This window comes from Rhea americana, unplaced genomic scaffold, assembly GCF_003343005.1.
Source record: "Rhea americana isolate MKP2758 unplaced genomic scaffold, rheAme1 scaffold_14, whole genome shotgun sequence".
Taxonomy (NCBI): domain Eukaryota; kingdom Metazoa; phylum Chordata; class Aves; order Rheiformes; family Rheidae; genus Rhea; species Rhea americana.
Window position 1 is genome coordinate 4,566,081 of NW_028185483.1, and position 18,835 is coordinate 4,584,915.

Below are 18,835 nucleotides of genomic sequence, written 5' to 3' on the forward strand. Positions count from 1 at the left end.
GAGCTATACTGGCTTCATGCAGAAATAACTATGAAAAACTACCAGTGATACCACAATAGACAGGAACAAATGAACTGAGACTCCATAACATACTCTGAAATGCCTGTCTAAGGGAATTAAAGCCAAGCTCATGCAGTTCCAAACACCTACACTCACCAAGCCAGCCATCACCTCTGTCAACCGGGGCAACCAGATGCCGTAGCCTGCACATGGGCTAGAATGAGCAAAGAACATATTCCCTCGCTGGAGAACAGAGCAGGGTATGTGTGCAAAAATGAAACAAAGGAATTTTCCAGAGAATACAAGGATGACTTTTTTTTTCCTCCTTTTCCTCCACATTTTCTAACTTTTCTTTTTTTTGGTTGAAGTCAGTTGTAGTCTTCAGCAACACTCATTAAAGCCTGTTCCAATTGTTCTCACACTGATAAYAAGCATGTGCAAGGAAGAACTGCACAACTGTATTCACTGGACAACAAATGCTTCAGGTAAAATTGTAGTGCTTCTCCTTAGGACAGCCTGTTCCTGCAAGACATGCCCAAAGGAGCAACAAGCCCTGACCTTCCTCCCCTGGTGAGCTCTGTAGCGCATGGCTGAGGGCAAGGTGTTAGAAGTCAGTGTCCCAGGGGTGTCCTGCATGTCTGCTCCACCAGACTGAGATTGTGCCTCCTTAGCAGCCATGTGCTGGGAAGGCAGGAGAGGTGTTTGTTAGTCCTCTGCCCCTCCCCCCATACTCTCTGATAGAGAGAGAGAGGACATGGAAATTTTTCCAGCAGTTAGACTGGACTACATTCTGTAGGGCTGCCCCCAATCTCATCTCTGGCTTTGCTTTATTGCCCTTCTTTTCTGCCTTGGATCTACTCAGTCACAGTATTTGGGTCACATGTTGACTACAGAATTAGTCTTCCTCCCTCCTGCTGTTTCTGTAACTCCCTTAAAATCCACTGTGCATTTGAAAATAGCATTAAGTCTGTGTATACATACATACACACAAAAATACACATATAAAACAGAGCTCTTCAGAGCTCACATCCTGGGAGGAAGCCAGAATTGATTTCTTTAAACTCAGAGTGACTCCTGACTTATGAAGCAGGTCATGTGTCTAAGAAACAGCAKCGGAAATTTGTCTTTCGCTGTTTCCTCTTATCACTCATCAAGGTTCTAGAGTACACTCACATCTCTCTGTAAGGGCTCCAAAGAAGCTGTACTGAAAAGCCTTGTTCCCATTAACAAACCTGTGAAATTCTCTGAGAGACTGACATATGGGAATACAGATACATGCATCACGTTCGTTGATCCTTGCTACCCAGCTTCCTTGCAGTAGCGTTCTGCTCCCGTAAAGCAAGACTATCTATTAAGGCCTTGATATTTCATCCACTTTTCCACTTGTCACAATGCTGAATTAGTGCATGAAGTCTAAATGCTGTTTGAGCAAACACATGAGCTTCCAGGACTGAAGAGGAGTCTGACAAAGGTGAAATGTGACAGGTTTTTTAGGTGATGGCCTGATCCACCAAAGCAGTAAGGAGCTCAGGTAACAGGTACAGTACAAACCTGCAGGTATTCTGCTATGTCCAGGGAAAAAGGCTGCTGCCATAAATCACCTTAGCTGTGAAAACATTCTCAAATGATAATGTCATCTCTAATATTTGGGAGATTAACTATCCAGTCTCTTCAGCCTCCTGCAACACAAAGAAGAAAGAAAAGAGAATGAAAAAGAAATCTATCTGAGGATAAGCCACTGATTTTAATCTGCCTGAACCCGAGGGACACAATTCATGCAATTTCTCCTCAGTACCACTCCCCTCTCAGGAGACATGACACTTAGTCAAGCAGTAATGCATCTGATTTATGTAAGCATAGAAGAACTAGCAACTCCTACGTTTCTGAAAGAGTCGAATACAGAGCTGAGCCTAGGCCACAAAAATTGCACCCAGGTCAAGGTTTTTTCTCAAGGTCAGAATTGCTTAAAATAGCACTTCAGAGATGAATCATAGACATTTGACCTGAGCTATTGAGGATTCAAGAAAACGTATTAAAATGTACCTGGATAAGGCATATTTTTGGTTGATAAATTCCTAGGATACAGCTGTCCTCTGCTCATTGCATTGACAATTAAAGGACGGAAATAGGGAACAAGAATATTTAATTTCAGTGGATGACGGCACCCAAAAACAATTAGTGAGGTTGGTTTCATCTTCACTTGCCTTTACTACTGCCTTTAAACATTAAAAGTTCAGTGCAAAGAGATCTTCATCCTAGGGTCCTGAAGATCTGAGATTCATGCATGAGAATTCTGCATTTTGTACTTGGCAGAACAGTGCTTTTGAATGTTGAAAACTGAAGGCTCTTTGGTGCACCCTTTGGTCCCCACCTCCACAGGCACTCACAGGAGAAGTACTGGTCCCTRCAAAAACTTCTGCTAAGAGAATTTCTCAAAATAGCCAAAGTCACAAGTGTACCTATTTTAAACAGTAAGGAAAGACTGAAAGGTTCCTTTCTAATCAATGATTTAATTTCCACAGTAAATTGCATAGTTCCATGTAAAGATCATGTGACTGGGAACAAAAAGGAGCCTCTTGCTGAAAGCTTTCATTTGGCCTTTATCACACTGTTTGGCTTCGTATTCTATAAATAGATTGTGTGCACTGTTTTTCCTTTTGGCCTCATAACTACAAACTGGTTTCCTATTGGCTTTTGAGAGTCTGAAGAAAATCTCCAGAGAATGCTGTAAGCGTATTTGATGGAAGCTCACAAGTGCATTAATTTCAAAACAGGGCTCAGTTGGCACATTTTAAATTTTGTAATAATCAGAGCTGTTTGTAATAGACTCATCTCCTTCTGCAGTAGAAACCAGGAATCTGAATAACTTGGTTTCTGCAATCTGATTTTAGTTACAGTTAGGCTGTAATCTATTTTTAGTTACAAACTGTTTCCTCAAGACAGATTCTACTGCTCATTAGCATTGGGAGTCTTCTCTACAAAAACATATATTGCAAAATTTCCTTTTAGCTCTGACTAGACCTATCCATTGAAACACAAACTGGGTTCTGCAAAGAGAAAGAGATTTTACAGCTCTTCTTGTCATTGATGGAAGATAAAGACACCCAAAATAAATTACACTTTTTGCCTAAAATTTTTTGTTTCTATCAGCACACAGTATCCCCTTAGAAAAAAATATGGGGGGGGGAACAGGAAAATCTGTTAATTTGATATATGAATTAAGAGGTTAAGGTTAAGAAACACAAKTGAAAAAACCTGAATGAAAAATAGTAAAATACCAGTTCTGCCCAATTTCTGATCGCATAGCACTGAACTACTTCATCAATACACAGCCAAGAGAATGCTCTGCAGTGACTCCTCCTGATGAGGTGTGTTTAAATAGAGGGTTGGTATTCAAATCATCACATTCACCAGCTGTTCTTTCCAAAAGAAGTTTAATCTACTTTGCTTCCCATTTCACCACAGGTGCCAGCCCCTGTTGCTTCAGTCCAGCTGCCTATTTTTCTATAGTAATCAATATTTTGCAGGCCATTTTTTCTACAACACCCATTCTGGGTAACCTCCAGGCACCCAAACTTTTAGCACTCTGATTTCCAGCATCTAAACTGCCAGCCTTGGTGAGACTAAGGACCCTCTGGCCCACCTTCCAACAGTGGCCAGCAACGGATTGGAAGAATAAAACAGGGCACTTCCAGCACGATCTCTCCTCTAACATAGTGTCTGCTTTCTGGAAATCTGCAGTTTAAGAAGTTTCTGAGGACAGAGCTCCTATCCAAGACCATGGTGTTTAATATCTTTGGATGTCTATTCTCCAGATGTGCTTATTATCTCTTAAAGTTGGAAAGATTTCTACAGCAAGCAGAAGAGATTTACTTTAGCTCACCCCTGAAGGCAATGAAAAATAACTCCCACTTTAGCACACTGACAAATACCAGCAGATGGTAATTCTGACACACAGCAACTTCTTGAGCTGTGGTCCTGCAAAAAGCAGCTCCTTACTGTGCCCCAAAGTCTGTGGCAAAGATGACTCACTTCTGCAAAATATTTGCATTACTGAAGACAAACTATTCCAACCTCTCTAAATAGCTAATGCCAGAACTGATAGGTGTCTGAGTCTGGAGGTGCTATTTGGCAAGTTTTGTTGTGCTTGTTGTTGTTGGTTTTTTTTATTTTTAATTCTTTAGCTACTATTAATGATGTATTGCATTAACAATTTTTCTCATTAAAATAATTTTCGAGGTAATTCATTGCCACAGACAAGTAGGAAGAGGAAAAATAAAAAACTTATATGTAGTCCTGGCTACTTTCCCTACTTGCTAGGCAGAGAAATTAGTTAAGAACACAGAGTAACAATTCTATTTTAAAAAGTAAATCAATTTAATCCCCAAGTACCTCAAATATCAAGGCAAAACATTCCTCCTCAGGAGAAAAAGATCCCTGAAAAAAGAAATCAGATAGGGACATTGAAAGGACATCCAGTACCCCCTAGGTCCCAAAGTAGGAACAACTATCTCTGTCATTCCTGAGAGATATTTCTCTAACCTGTTCTTCAAGACCATCAGTGACACCCTAGCAATCTCTTCCAGCGCTCCACTATCCTTGCTTTGGAAAGGCTTCCCCACACACACTTTTTTAAAAACATGTTCTTTGAATGCTGTAATCTAGTTCTATTAATTCTTGTTTCATCTACCACATAGCTTTTATTCTCTGTGAAGAACAGACTATTCTTCTTTACAGCAGCCTTTTCTGTATCTGAAAACTCCTGTTACGTTTCCTCTGCTCTTTTATTTTCTAACCAACCCAATTTGTTTCAATCTTCTTTGTAGGTTTGTTTTCTAGTTTTTTTTTTGTTTGTTTGTTTGTTTGTTTGTTTTTTATCATTTACACTTTGGAGCCTCTCCAATCAGTCTACATCATTTCTGAAGCTACCATTCACACTCCAACATCCTCTTCAGACCCTGTTGCTACATGACACACAGTTTCTCCAGTCAGGTTCTAAAATGACCTTTTTTAAGCTGAGCGCAGTGTCTTTAGTGCACAGTTAACCTGAGTTCTTTGTACTCAGGTTAATACTTCCCCAGTGAGCCTCACGTCAGAGAAGTCACAGGAACAGAGAAGTGGAAGGAATCTCAGGAAGTCATCTAGTCCATATCCCACCTYCGAGAAACAAGCAAGTACCACATATCTATGCTGTTTTTAAAGACTACAGCAACAAAGACTTTATGTCCTTTCTAAGCAGTCTTTAGATTAGAAATTCTAAATCCCTGTTAGCTCATTCATCCCAAGAGTCAAAGATCAACTGATCAGTRGCCATCATATAATGGCTACTTATTTGCAATATTTTTAATATATGGAAGCTGTTCTCAGGACCCCCACGTAGTCTTATATGGACCAAACAAATCCAAAATTTTTATCATTTCCCCAGGGACATGTTTCTTTGCATCTCATTTCTACTGTTCACCTCTGAACTTCCTATATTTCTGCTGTCTACGTCTTTTCCTGCAGCAGTACCCCAAAACTGTATTGCAGCTCATACACTTCATACCTGCTGAATAGAGCAGAAATTTACTCCAAGCTTGTTTTACATACTATATTCCTGCTAATAAACCTCAAAGTGAGGCTTCTTTTTTCTTAAAACAGAACCAAAATGTTGTCTCYTATTGTTTTTGTAAGCCAGTAAAACACCTCTCCATCTTTACCCCCTCCCCCCCCCTTTTTTTTTTAATAATTTCTCAAGTTGATCATGGGCATTTTAACTCCAAACCTGTAAATCCAAAATGTTCATTACTTTGCTGAATTTGGTGTCACTTCAACATTTTTGTAACAGACTTTCTTATACTGCAGTATCCAAGTTAATCACCTAATGCTGCTGAACAGCATTAGAATGAGAAGTCTCCCCTTCGAGAATACACTTGTTACAGTGTCCAATTTGGCAGCAAACTGTTGAAAATTGCCCACTAGGTCAAATTTGTCTGTCTGTCACATGCCTATTTTACTATGTTTTAATCTAGCACCCTAATTTGCTTACAGGCATGTTACGTGTGATTGTGTCCTGCCTTGCCTTTGAAAAAGATTCTCCCAAACCTACTAGACCCCTGTCCACATTAACAACACGATAGTTATTTATGGTATTCGTAAGGACAAGAAAGATTTTAAAGTAACATTTAAGCATGTATTCCATTATTCGTTCTAGTTATTAAGAGTTAGCTTCCTGTAAATTCTCCATGGCCTCCTTCCTCTCAGCTGTCCCTGCATTTTCAAATGTAAGTAATATATTTGCCTTCTTGACATCGTGAGGAAACTTATCCATCTACCACCACTCCAAAAGATAAAGGYAGAATGCATTTGCAAATTTCTAATATTCTAAGGTACGGTCTCAAGCTCTGCTGACATGCATAATGTCACTGATCTATCAAGTACACCTGACCTGTTCCTTTTTCATTTCTACATAGTTTTGTTAAAACTGAGCATTTTAAACATCTGGTCATAATCAATTTTCTCTGTGGCAGCTGAAGGGAGAAAGACATCAAATACTTTTGCCTGRGTCACCTATTATTTGCTCATTTCCACATTAAACAATAAACTTCTACTTTTCAGCACCTTGATTACTTCTTAAGTATTTCCTTACTACTCTTCCTTCCTTGCTGGTTGTAATTCAGTTTAAGCCTATGCTTTCTGACTTTTCCCTACATGCTCACACAGTCTTTCACATTAGGCAGTAAAGTGCAGCTTTTTCACTTTTTTTTTCCTTTCTTCTCCTGATTTTCAATGTATTAAAACATGTTTGTCCCTCGCTGCATGCCATCTCTTTGGGATCATTAGCTGAGAGCAGCCGCGTTGCAAAATAACCCTTGCACTGCACAGAGGGATTGGATTACTGCACAGAATAATTGTGTTAGCAGCTGACAAACTGTGTTAACCCGAGCTGTAGCCTATGTGACCAGACAAGCCAGTCAATTCAAGCAAAAAACACCACCGTCCTCATGTTAAAGGCTTCTGCCTTTGAACAGGACTTGAGTTGGGGCAAAACTGAAGTTATAACTCAACTTTACTCTACTAGTCAAGACAAGTCCACAAAGCACTCAGAAGAAATGTGGCGGACACTTCCCTTAAACTCTGTTGAAAATAAAACAAAAGCAATAGGCTGCACAGCACAAAGAAAGGCCTCGCTGCCAGCTCACATTTCAGCTCTAACAACAAGGAGAAGGAGAAGGAAGATCGACTCTTTCAAGATCTGGTTGCTCTAAGAGTTGCTCTCTCTCTCTGCTTTTACACTAGATCCCCTGTCACAGACACTATGCAGGAATGCGCTGTGCCCACAGAAAATCTTTAATACACCTGTTAATAGGATAAAAGGTTTCAGGCAAAGCCAGATCAAACACTACAAAGCATGGTAACACAGATTTGGGGGCAGGGAGAGTGTTTGCCCATTTTACAGATGACAAAATATTGAGGAACTAATGCAAATAGAAACAAAATACAACAAACATTTTGCAACCAAAAATATACTAAGAGCATGATAGTGCTGTTTTTGGTAGTTCTGTATCTCATTTAACTCCTCCAGTCATACAAGTCTAAGTGTTTCAGTGGAATAGAAAACAAAATCGTTCAATCCTTAGGGGAAAGTCAGAGTTTATCTCTAGAAAGCATGAAGCCGCAAAACTGAAAAGATGCCAAAGTTGACAGTTAACTGCCACACGCTATTGAAGCCATTTTTTCTTTTTTTTCCCCCCATCCTCCCTTCCTAAACTCTTTCTTCCCATTCCCAGAAAAGACTCAAGTTTGGAAGTCACTGAATTAATTCCACAAGTACTACAGTACTTTCACAAACTGCTTAAAAGCTGAAGTATCAGATTTCACAGCTCTGTGAAGAGGCTGGAACAACTTCAAAGCACTTCTAAAATATCTGTTACTTTATAATAAAGAAACAATAGTCTCTCCACTGTTAAGGTTGAAACAATCCTTCCATTAGAAGGCTGATTTTGACATATAGAATYTCAACTTCAACAAAACCAAACCAACATGTCTAAAATTCTACAAGTAACACTGTACGCCAAGGCAGAACTTACCTGTAAAGTTCGAAACAAATCAGAAAAAGTGTTTGCATGATTTCAAAGTTTTTAGAGAAATTACATGATCTCAGGTCTGCTACAACTCCAAAACGGCTAGAACAGAGAATCTCAAATTTGCTTCAACATGTTGGTCCTGATACAAAGTAGGTGTTTTAAGCAAACTCTAAGTTACTAGAAGTAGTTCTGTATTACACTATCAAAACCAAATCATCTTGAATTTTTCTCTGAACTTTAGTTAACTTTTAAATAGACAAATATGTTCATCCCAGAATTTTTGAGGACAGGTTTCATAAAACCTTCCTATCTTGAATAATTTCAGATACATCAATTTTCAAAAATGTCATTTTCTTATCATAGTCTACTTTGGTACTAAAAAAGTCAATCTTTATAACTTCTTACATACACAAAACATGTAGGATTTTATGTACTTTTGGCCCAATGATTTTACAATCAAAGCCTTACACTCCTTCAAAACATCAAGAGTAGTTGCAAAGTCATCTCACATAAGAGTAAGGATGTGACAAAAAAAAATGATTACTAGGAAAAACAAAATGAAATAAGAAACAGGGATCAAAACCAGATACAAGTATATTAAGAATGGCAAAACTGACTAAGCAAATACTGAACTGAGAATACCCTTCTAAGCTTCAGGTCAATGGAAAATTTTAATTTACAGCTATAYCATGTGGAACAGAGCTGTTACAATTCCAAACATGACAACTGGGTGATATATGTCATTTCCCATGCTCTTATATGTCTTAGTGTTTCAGTTATTATATGACAAGCTGAGAAGCAGTAATGCACAGAGGAGTGACAACAAAGCTGGTCAAAGGATAGTCAAAATTTGTCGAAGTGTGCTGGAAACCATGGGAAGAACAAAATGTTAGCGGCACTGACGCTTGGAAAAAGATAACTCTAGAATTCTAACTAAGGACAAAATGAAACATTAGATGCATTCCTAAGGTGAGATATCATGTATGTGGATGATGCTTGATAGAAAAGCTTATGTGAAAGGAACAGGAAAGGTCAACTGAAAGTAAGGCAGTCTCATGTTTCATCATTCTCTCTCCATCTTCAGAACCATTGGAACAAACTCTATACAGGAAAAAAGAATCCCACCATTCCAATTTAATCATAACTCTCTTTGCTAAGGAATAAGAGTAGAACCTTTATCTCAGTAAAGAGAACAGTAAAGTTTCCACTGAATTTATAAGGAAAGGAATTTACCCTGATTGCTTAATCCTCTTATCCTGTTGAAGTAGTGCTTTGAATCCGCACCACTGCCATCCAGTCCCTGGACAACAAACTGTTCATGTTTTTCTTTCTGTCACTGTGTTTCTCAAAGCACTTGTATCACCCAAGTATTTCACATGCAAAAGTGAAGGAAAAAAAAAAAAAAAACATGAACTAAATTAGCACCTGGCTTTATTTACTTGTGCTGGTTGTCCTCTGGGGGGGGGCTGAGAGAGGTGAAGATGCTGAGGAATCTAGCCTGCTCTGCCATTCCCACCCATAACAGACATAAGTCTATTAACCAACTTTAAGTTAAGGACTTCAAGATTATGGAAAGTACCTCCCAGAACATCAGGCTTTAAGCCACCAGAAGCAAAGAAAGCTGTTCTTAGATGATGCTACTAGTTTTGTGACTTGGTCTTTAGTACTGAATGCATCTTTCAGTCCATCTCCTTCCTCTTCCTTTCTAACAATCTCTTCACCATGTAATCTGTATTTTATTCTTAGTATTTYAGATGTTGTAACAATGCTTAGAACTGAACTCCCCAAACACTGCCAGGCCAAGAATCAGCTCAATATTCTATGAGGCATCCTATATTAACAAAAATCAAAGGTAAAACGGAGGAAAAGTCTTAGACTGAAATATACTTTGTTTTTGCTAATCAGTTATAATAAGCATCAATGGAGGAAAACAAAAAAAAAGGGGAGAATTATACTGAGATAACCCTTTAAAAAATAAATACACAGAATCTAAAAAGACAGTAGGTAATGAACACCCACAAACCACAGTACTGGCTGTAGATTAAACTTATGTAAATTAGGTACACTTTCTCTTCCCCGAGTATATGATTTGTAAGCTTGTATATTGTTAAGCAAACTTTTTCCCCATGCAGCCATTCCCATTCCAGGTCAGAAACAGGCATTATGACCAAATCAGTGCTTCTCATGATAACGTTTGGTTTTGCAAGTTTTGATGTGGTTATCTTGGTAGATAGATATTTCAATCTATACCATTTATTTGGTATAGCATATTCCAGATTATTTTTAAGAAATATCAAATGTCATATGAAGGAAAAGTCACAGTGGTAAATCACTTGGAAAGTGCCGTAAAGGTACTGAAGGTCTCGCCCCACCACAGAATCAAAATTGGGTTGCTGATCTGTTACAAACTGGGAACACCTATAACAAAAGCAACGTCTTTTTTTTCCCAAGAAGGCAAGGCAACATACACAGAAAAAAAAAGAATAGTAATATGATGCTACAGCAATGCTCACCACAGAACAAAAGGATCATAACTCTTAAGAGCAGTCACTGCTTAAGTGCATAAAGTTACTGAGGTGGTTCTCATAACATTTCCCCTCCCCTGTTTTTTAATATTGTTATTTATGGACATGTACGTGTAGGTACATACAAACACTTTAAAAGATGTGGCTTGTTAACTTAAAAGCGATAGCATATTTCAAGCAAAAGGAGCAGGGAGCTATTTCCTACACAGCACTATCTTCTTTAAACATAATAAAACTAAAAAAGTATTGCAAACTGTAAAAAAATAGAAGATTTAAATCCCAAAATGATTCATTATAGCTCAGGCAAACAGGATTTTTTTTTGTTGTTGTTATTTTCAGGTCTGTTGCTCTTCATTGGTGCCATAACAATTGCTATATTTTTCCTGAAAACACAAGGGTCTTGCAAGTAATTCACAAAATCAGAGAACGATAAGTCATATTTTACAGTCCAGAATATCTTAAGGTAGTTTCAGCAGTGCATAAGTAACAGCAAATGGCCTGGTTTTCAGAACTGATCCTCAACCTCAAATCCCTGTGTAAAAGATAGTATCTGTCATTGTCTCATAACTGTGGAAACCAGGCCACTTCTAAAAGTTGGAAATAAATAATAAAGATACTCTCTATGCAAAAGGAATTGTTAATTTCTTTATACATAAAAAAAGTCACCTGTTTTAAAACTGTTAACTCATGGAAAATTTCTAGTGCTTAGTTCTGATTTACATTCATACACTTTTCCCCCACAAATGTTCAAATGTACCATTTTTTAATCTATTCTCAGTGAGAAATGATGGTATTAAATGCCTACTTTTTATCTTCCTCTAAGTCAAACGTTGGTTGCTTAAGAGTTAAGAATAGCAGAATGAATCTGATAGAAAATCAGCATTTGAAAATTAAAGCTCAATTCCACTGTACCATCAGAACAGTCTTGACAACTATGACAATCTTACGTATACCTATAAAAACATTACAGTATAACGCTGTTTTGTTGCGCATAGTACTATAAAAACATACAGCACAAAAATGTACAGGAATTAAAATGCAACGGCTACAGTTAAACGCAAATATTTAGCCACTTAATTTATTTACCACTCCGTACAAGTCTTTCCTATTGAATATATACCTCAAAAATTGCACCAAGAAATGTTTCATAGTAATTCTTCAGATACCATCTAAATAGGGATGCAGATTTATCTGTCTCTTTGTCTTTTCCAGTAACAGATATCCCTCAAATCAAACAGCAATGCAAAGGGATTATCTAATTTACTAAACAGCCCATTTCAGAAGCAAGAGTCATATCCTGACCTCATTTTCACTGATGTAGTTCCAAGACGGCTATCAATTCCAGAAAAAAAGAATCCAAATTTACCTTGGTTCAACAGAAACTGCTGAACCCCAATCTCATATAAATAAGTCCATTACTGAAAATGTGGCCTGGGTAAATATCTAGTACACTTTGAAACCCAAATAATTCAACATTTTCTCCAATAGATATTACTCATCTTTAAAAACGCCCCACACATGTGCATCACAACTGCAGTATAAAGCAAAACCATAACTTGAACTCCATATAAAAAGCAACATTTCACATAAATCATTAATGAATAAGTATTTACTAAATACAGATGTTAAGGCTGTTGTGGAATAAAAATGGAACTGAGTTTTCAAAGAGGATTTGCAACTTTGGGTTAGCTGCAGTCAGCGATGAACTTGCCTTAGTTTTGCGCGCGTGCACACACACACACACACACACACACACACACACACACACACAGATACACGCATATTTTGTCAGGTTTCAGGCACAGCCATTTTCTGATGACTTTATTTTGTCACCCTTTGTCTCCTGCTGTTCCATCAGACTGCCTTTTTCCTTCTTTATATTTTCTTTTAGTTGGCCTTAGTGTATATTAGATGCTTAGAGTAAGAAGTCAACAAATAAATGTACTTTAGACCAACCTTTCCCTGTAGAAGGAACATTCCTCTCAACTCTGTTTTTTGCTTCCAGCAGGTCACATTCTTTACACAGGCTGCACTACACCAAAAGACCAAAAAATGCATCTTATAAACAAATTATTTATTTTCCCCCAAATTAGATTTTCCTTTTGCATTCTCAAAGTTTTTATCTGTATTTTCCTCTTTAATAATAAAATTCGTTAAAGTCTAATTAGCATTCTGTAGGCACTGATTCACTGAAGCTTTTGACACAGGCCATTCTGGAAGCCTTGGTTAATATGATAGATCATGCTAGTGACACTGCCATGGACTCCAGACACTGTTTGGGGTATAGTTATGTAATGACTGCCAAAAGGCCCATGCAGGCAAATTACAGTCTTTAAAGTTGAGCTTTCAGGTACACTGGTAATTCAAATGGATCTCTGCTGGTGCCTGTACACAAAACCTTCGTAACTCTTTGGGTAAGGCACAGTTTAATGTGTGCTCAGAAATCACTACGTACTGACCACAGAAATGGTCACTGGGAGTAGTTCAAAATGTTTTACGGGAATGCTTTGATGCTATCCAGAGCAGAACTACTGGCCAGTAGCAAAACTATAATTATGTTAGTTGGACTTGAAAGTTGGCGTTGAGTTGTAAGAATTCGCTTCTCAGCTTACCCGTTCCAGAACTTTATCAAGGCCAATGTACTTTTGGGAAAGTTCAGTCCCAGTGAAAATGCAAGCCTACAGCTGAAAACCCCTTGGGTTCAGTATTTTTGCTTTAAAATCTAGGTCATACCATTCTAACAGCAGTGACAGGATTTTACATGCAAGTGGAAAGAAACTGGGGATTCTACATAGGTGAGATGATATGAAACAAGTATCATGTTTACAAAAGTGCTACTATATCTGTAAAAATATTAATATCAGTTCATTACAAGTATTGTGTCTGGCCCTGCTACCGTCTGTGAGGGGGATTTTGTTATCTAGCGCAACAAGATAGAGCTTTAAACAGTGCCTGCAGCACACAAGTCCTGTGTTTATTCCCAACAATACATTCATAAATTATAAAACTGAAAAACAACCACTTTGACTTTGTGGGATGCAGGAATTTACTTAGTCATGACATGTTCTGTCTGCTGCTGTGACCAAAGAAGGCATTCAAAACCTAATTGCAAGCTTAACGTTTGCTGTAACCTGGTACATCACCACCATACACCTGAACAGATCCAAAAGTAGCCTCCAAATTCACATGTAAAGGATTACTGATTAATAGCACTTGCATGGTTTTCCACTGAAGCAGGGTTTGGTGCAGCTACTGCATGGGTCTGAGCCATGGCAGTAGACCCAGTACATCATACTTCCAAGCATGTGTGCTTCACAGAGACTACTAACGGCACAGTTGCAGATGCCACTATCTGCAGGTGAAGCCCTCTGATGATTCTGCCCACCCTGCTGCTTAAGTCACTTATAGTGAGAGAAGAGCAGCTAAGGTCAGTCAGGAGAGGGTAATCTGTCTGGTGCAAAGAGTTAAGTTCAGTATCTAGGTTTCACTTTCATCATGCTGTTTCCAAAGGCAAAGATCAGAACTGTGAATTTTGTTATGCTTTTTTTTTTCTCCCAATAGTTGTTGGCTACATTTTTTAACCCTCTGCTTCCCTGTATAAACACACGTTCCAAGCTTGAGACTATTGTTTAACTTTCATCTCATTCACACCTTACTGGTTCGAGGAATGGTTATCTCTACTCTCCACTCTTTAAACTGGCTCCAAAATACAGGATTGACTAAACAATAATTATAGTTTTAAAAGTCTTTATTTGCTTTGTGCCTCATGACACTGGTTTATAGAAGCCAGTGCACAATGTACTGCCACATAAACCCATGTAAGGTTCCCATTATCATATAAAAAACTGGCAGAGAACTACTGTTTTYCCCCTCACTCCCAAACAAAGAATGTTTATGAAAGAGAATTTCCTCCTCCTTTAAACCAGTCTCATTTCAAGTCTCACTGTTTAAACAGAACACAATACAATACACTCATGCCTTATGGATTATTTTGGTAGAATTCTTTTCAAAATGAGTTGCAGCTCTAGAGAATTATCTATTTGGGATTCAGCTTCCTCTAAAAAATTAGGATTTGTTTCTGTTCTAGGAAGTCAGGATACCTTCTGTGTTTATGTATTTCATTTTACTCTGCAATACATAACCCTAATTACTTTTGGCAGTGACAAAGTTGCAGAAATAATTTAAAATTATGATCACATGGAAACATTCTACCTTATTGCAGCAAAATCAGCACTCATGTTTTAACTCTCCTGACCTTTCATTTCCTGCACAGAAGCACAGGAGGTAAAATCTATTTCTGTTGCCATGGCCTTAGAAGTTCTCACAATGTCATTTTTGAACATCTTCCTTCATGATCAATGAAAATACATACAGTGATACACTTTAAGATACAATGCAGTTAAGAGAGCTATCAGTACTGCAATAGCACCAAATAGGCATATTACAGGTAGAATTAGACTAGAACACTAAAAACGTGAAATCAAAGAATGTCAATCTAAATTTCTCTTTGTCATCCTCAGAAAACAACACAGAAGAAACTAAGAAACGTAAACTATAAACTTGAGGAATCTGACTCTTGCTTGCTGGGTAAATATGGCTTTGAAAAAGGATGTGTAGAAGTACTGAAAACAACAAAATAAGCAAAGACAATAAAGGAGAATTTGATGACACTGGACTTGTAATTTCTTTCTTTTATTGAGTTTCATTTCTTGTTTCCTTCTTGTTTCATTATAGCTAGTGAAGTATTTTTAAGGGAAGTATTGTAACATAGTGATAGTTATCTATGTAATTTTTTAAGTTATTCATGGCTTAACTCCAATTTTTAGGAATTAGCCTTAGCTATTTTTCAGATAAAGCATGTATTTCCTGTAATTTCCAAAAATAACTTCTGATGATCACCAGAGCTAGAAGAGGTGTTAATCCGTAGTAAGCAATACTTGACATGTCTACATGAAGATCAAATTTGAATTTATTACAGAGCATCTGATGCATATAGGGACAGAAGTAATAACTAGCTAAAAAAAAAAAAAACTAGTAAATGCTGAAAGGTGTTGATCACAGCACTCCTTAAAAGATCTGGCATCAGTTTATATTAGCGTTATATATGACAAACATCTTACTGAAATAACACCACTGTTAAGCAAATGGACTAACAATCCAGCGTTGCTGTTATCAGTGTTATTTGCCTAACAAGGATCCATGATTATTTTATAGAGTGATGGAAGTTTCATTAGAAATTAATTTCACTGCACCAGCTAGCAAGATTTTTTATGAATATACTATGCAAAAGAATCTCTGATCCTAACACTAAATTTATTTGTATCCCATCAAAAAGAACATAGCAAGTTCTTTTAACTGTTAGTCTTCTAATTCCTTGCTACTTTTTCTCTAATGACTGTATCAGTTTAATASGCTACTACCTCCCACATCATAACATGTTGCCTTTTGAGCTGTGTTCTGTCCTCTGTGTTATCATCTTCTAAACTGTATTTGTGAAGTTAGTTAAAAAAAAGAAAAAGTGCTTGCTTTTTATTTCAGAGGTCTTACTTCAAGTGAAATCACTCCACATATCTAGCCAAGAACAGAATTACACAACTAGGTCAAAATACCCAGTAAATCCATCAGGCCATTAATTGCAACGCAAGATATCAAAGTGGGCAGAGCCTTATCAAACCAAAAAAAATCTGTAGTGTGGAATAACGGTTTTATTTTCAAAAACCRAAATGCTAAAACAAGCCTATTTATTCCCATTAAAATTGAAGAGGTTGTAGTTTCATGATCCACTGGTTCCAATGGTAATTTCAAGTTAAGGATTTCAGGCCTTCTCCTATCCTTTTGTTACTTAAATGTAAGTCAGTTCAATGGCATCGCTCACAGTATGTCCCCAGAGAGCTTTGCTGGCGTGCTGYGCAGCAAGTATAGCAGTAGCAGTTGTGTAGACAGCCGGAGTTCTCTAAGGCAAGAGTGTCCCCAAAGTCAGCACACAGTGGCCAAAATACATTTGGGTGCTAAAAGTGCTTCACAGAACAGGATCCTAATGGAGGAAAGCAAAGAAAAATAGTTCGAGGAAGGCATAAGGCACTCATCAAGCAAGATGGGTGTGAGAAGAAGGAACAAGAAGGAATAAGAAGCTTCCTCCTAGAAGCATCAATGGGAAAAGTTAAGAGGAGGAGGAAAACTAGCTCACTGTAAATAAGTGTCTTACATTTTGACAGGGCACAAAGTCAAGACATTGATAGGAGAACAGCATCATGTCTTCAAGGAAGCTTTGAAGATCTTTATTTCCTAGAGCTTCTAGCTCTTACTCTGCTTAAAATATAACTACGGGGGGAAGAAGGGAGAAAAAAAAAAGAAACGTAGACCTCAAAAGCATTTACGTATGCACGTATAAATCAAGTCTTCATTAATTTACAGATATACTGGCTTTAAGCTTCTGTTTGTAGTTTACTGGCTTCGTTTAACGAAGGTTACTTTAACAGGTCTTAAGTAGACACTTTACTGATCTTCTGAATAGCAATGCTTTCCTGAATCTGCATCAAAGGTGACTTCCACTGGTAGATTACAGAGGAGGTTTTAGAGAACTGCAGAATTGGTTTAGATTGATCACTTTCTGGTGAGAACACCTCGATTGTGCAACAGTTCTAAAGAAACACAGAAGTTAAGGGGATTGCTGGACTAACTCTCAGTACAGAGGATGAAACCTTCAGGCAACCAAGTATTTTGGTTAATCAAGATAATATTAAAAAGAACAGAGGAAGTACTAAAGTGACGTGATGGCTGAACTCAGGAGAGGTATGAAGAGCTGGAACAATGTAATTGTTCTGCAACAACAATGTTTGCATATATTCTTTACAAGCATTTCTGTGTTGCTCATCATCACAGGATTTGACTACTTCTTGTACTTTATTATCCTTGTAGCAGCTTTATGAGGAAGGAAAAAAGTCATCTTCATTTTATATGCACAAAATTAATGCAGCGATATTAAATGATTTATCCATATTTATACAGTATTTTAGAAGAGTAAAGAACAAAATTCAACTCTCATGTCTCATTGTTAGCTCTAATTTTAACAACACAAAAATGTCTTGCTCCTTCACACAAGTGTCATGTTCAAATCCTTCTCGTTATCTTTCCCTTCAAATGACAGCCGTCAGGATTAGCCACATGGACCGGGAGACTGGCAATTAGATACCAGATTGCCAGGCCACTTTGCATAGAGAAAGCCTAACAAGAAAGAAGCCTGAGTAAGTCTTTTCTAGCAGATTTAGAAAATGATTAGAATTTCAGCTTACCTTTTGCTGTGGGATCCTGCTTAAGTGGCACTAATGCCTTGGATGCATGAGGCAGACTGCATGATTAAGGGAAGCTAGTGAGAACTCCAGCAACAGGTTGCATTACAGCCGTCACAGACAGACTATGAAGAAGCTGAAATTAATGCAAAACATGGTACTGATGAAGGTATGCTGACAAGATGAGCTAGATTACTTTGCCATGTAGCTGAGGCAAGCCAAATGACRTGGTATAATAGCAGGTTGGGCTGGACACCAACAATTTCCTACTATGAAGAGATAAAAAGAAAAAATAATGCAGATTCAGTGCACAGGGTCCTCAGGCTGCTCAAAAAAAAATTAGTTATTGAAAGCTTAAGAGTATCTAAGGTTCCAGTAAGTTTTTAGAAGACATTCTTTTTCTCTAAAGTTTATTACTACAAACAATCAGGAGCCTAACACTCATATCAGGAAATAACAAATGTTTACTATAACAGGGTAGAGAGCACACATTCAGCCCATTTTAAATACCCACATTTGCCACATAGTAATCAGCCATAGACAGGCAGCCTACACTAAGCTACAGATTGCCAATATGATTCACGTGATGGTCACGTATATAACAAATTTAGTACATACTAAGAAAGAAGTTTGGTTAGCAATGTCGCAGCTATGCGGTCTACTTAAAATGTCCCATCCATATTTAAAAGGCTTAGTATTAAAAATGCAAATAACTTTGTCACTATTTTGGCTCTTTATTGGCTATAAGTTTTTGAATTGGAACTGTCTGCAACCACAGGAACTGGAATCTTACCTTATTTAAGTTTTTTAAAGCACAAGCCAACATCTTGTTGCTGATTTCAGATGTGGCCTAAGAGTATCAGGATAMATGAGAAATTCTGTTTTGTTCTCAAACTCTTGCCCGTCTTCTTCTGAATAACAGTTTAAAAGACCTGAAACACTGTTCTGAGTTCAC

At 37.7% G+C, this 18,835-nt stretch overlaps 1 long non-coding RNA gene across 2 annotated transcripts; it reads right to left on the reverse strand.

The window, feature by feature from the left end:
• Nucleotides 1–1,580: 1,580 nt before the first annotated feature.
• On the reverse strand, nucleotides 1,581–18,835 carry LOC146599410 (uncharacterized). 2 transcript variants are annotated; one of them, XR_014895021.1, is made up of 3 exons: nucleotides 18,674–18,835; nucleotides 17,884–18,149; nucleotides 1,581–1,679 (listed from the first exon to the last, which is right to left on the reverse strand). It is a non-coding gene; the product is annotated as an uncharacterized LOC146599410 (long non-coding RNA). The 2 variants fall into 2 exon arrangements; XR_014895020.1 differs by lacking the exon at nucleotides 1,581–1,679 and adding an exon at nucleotides 16,459–16,625.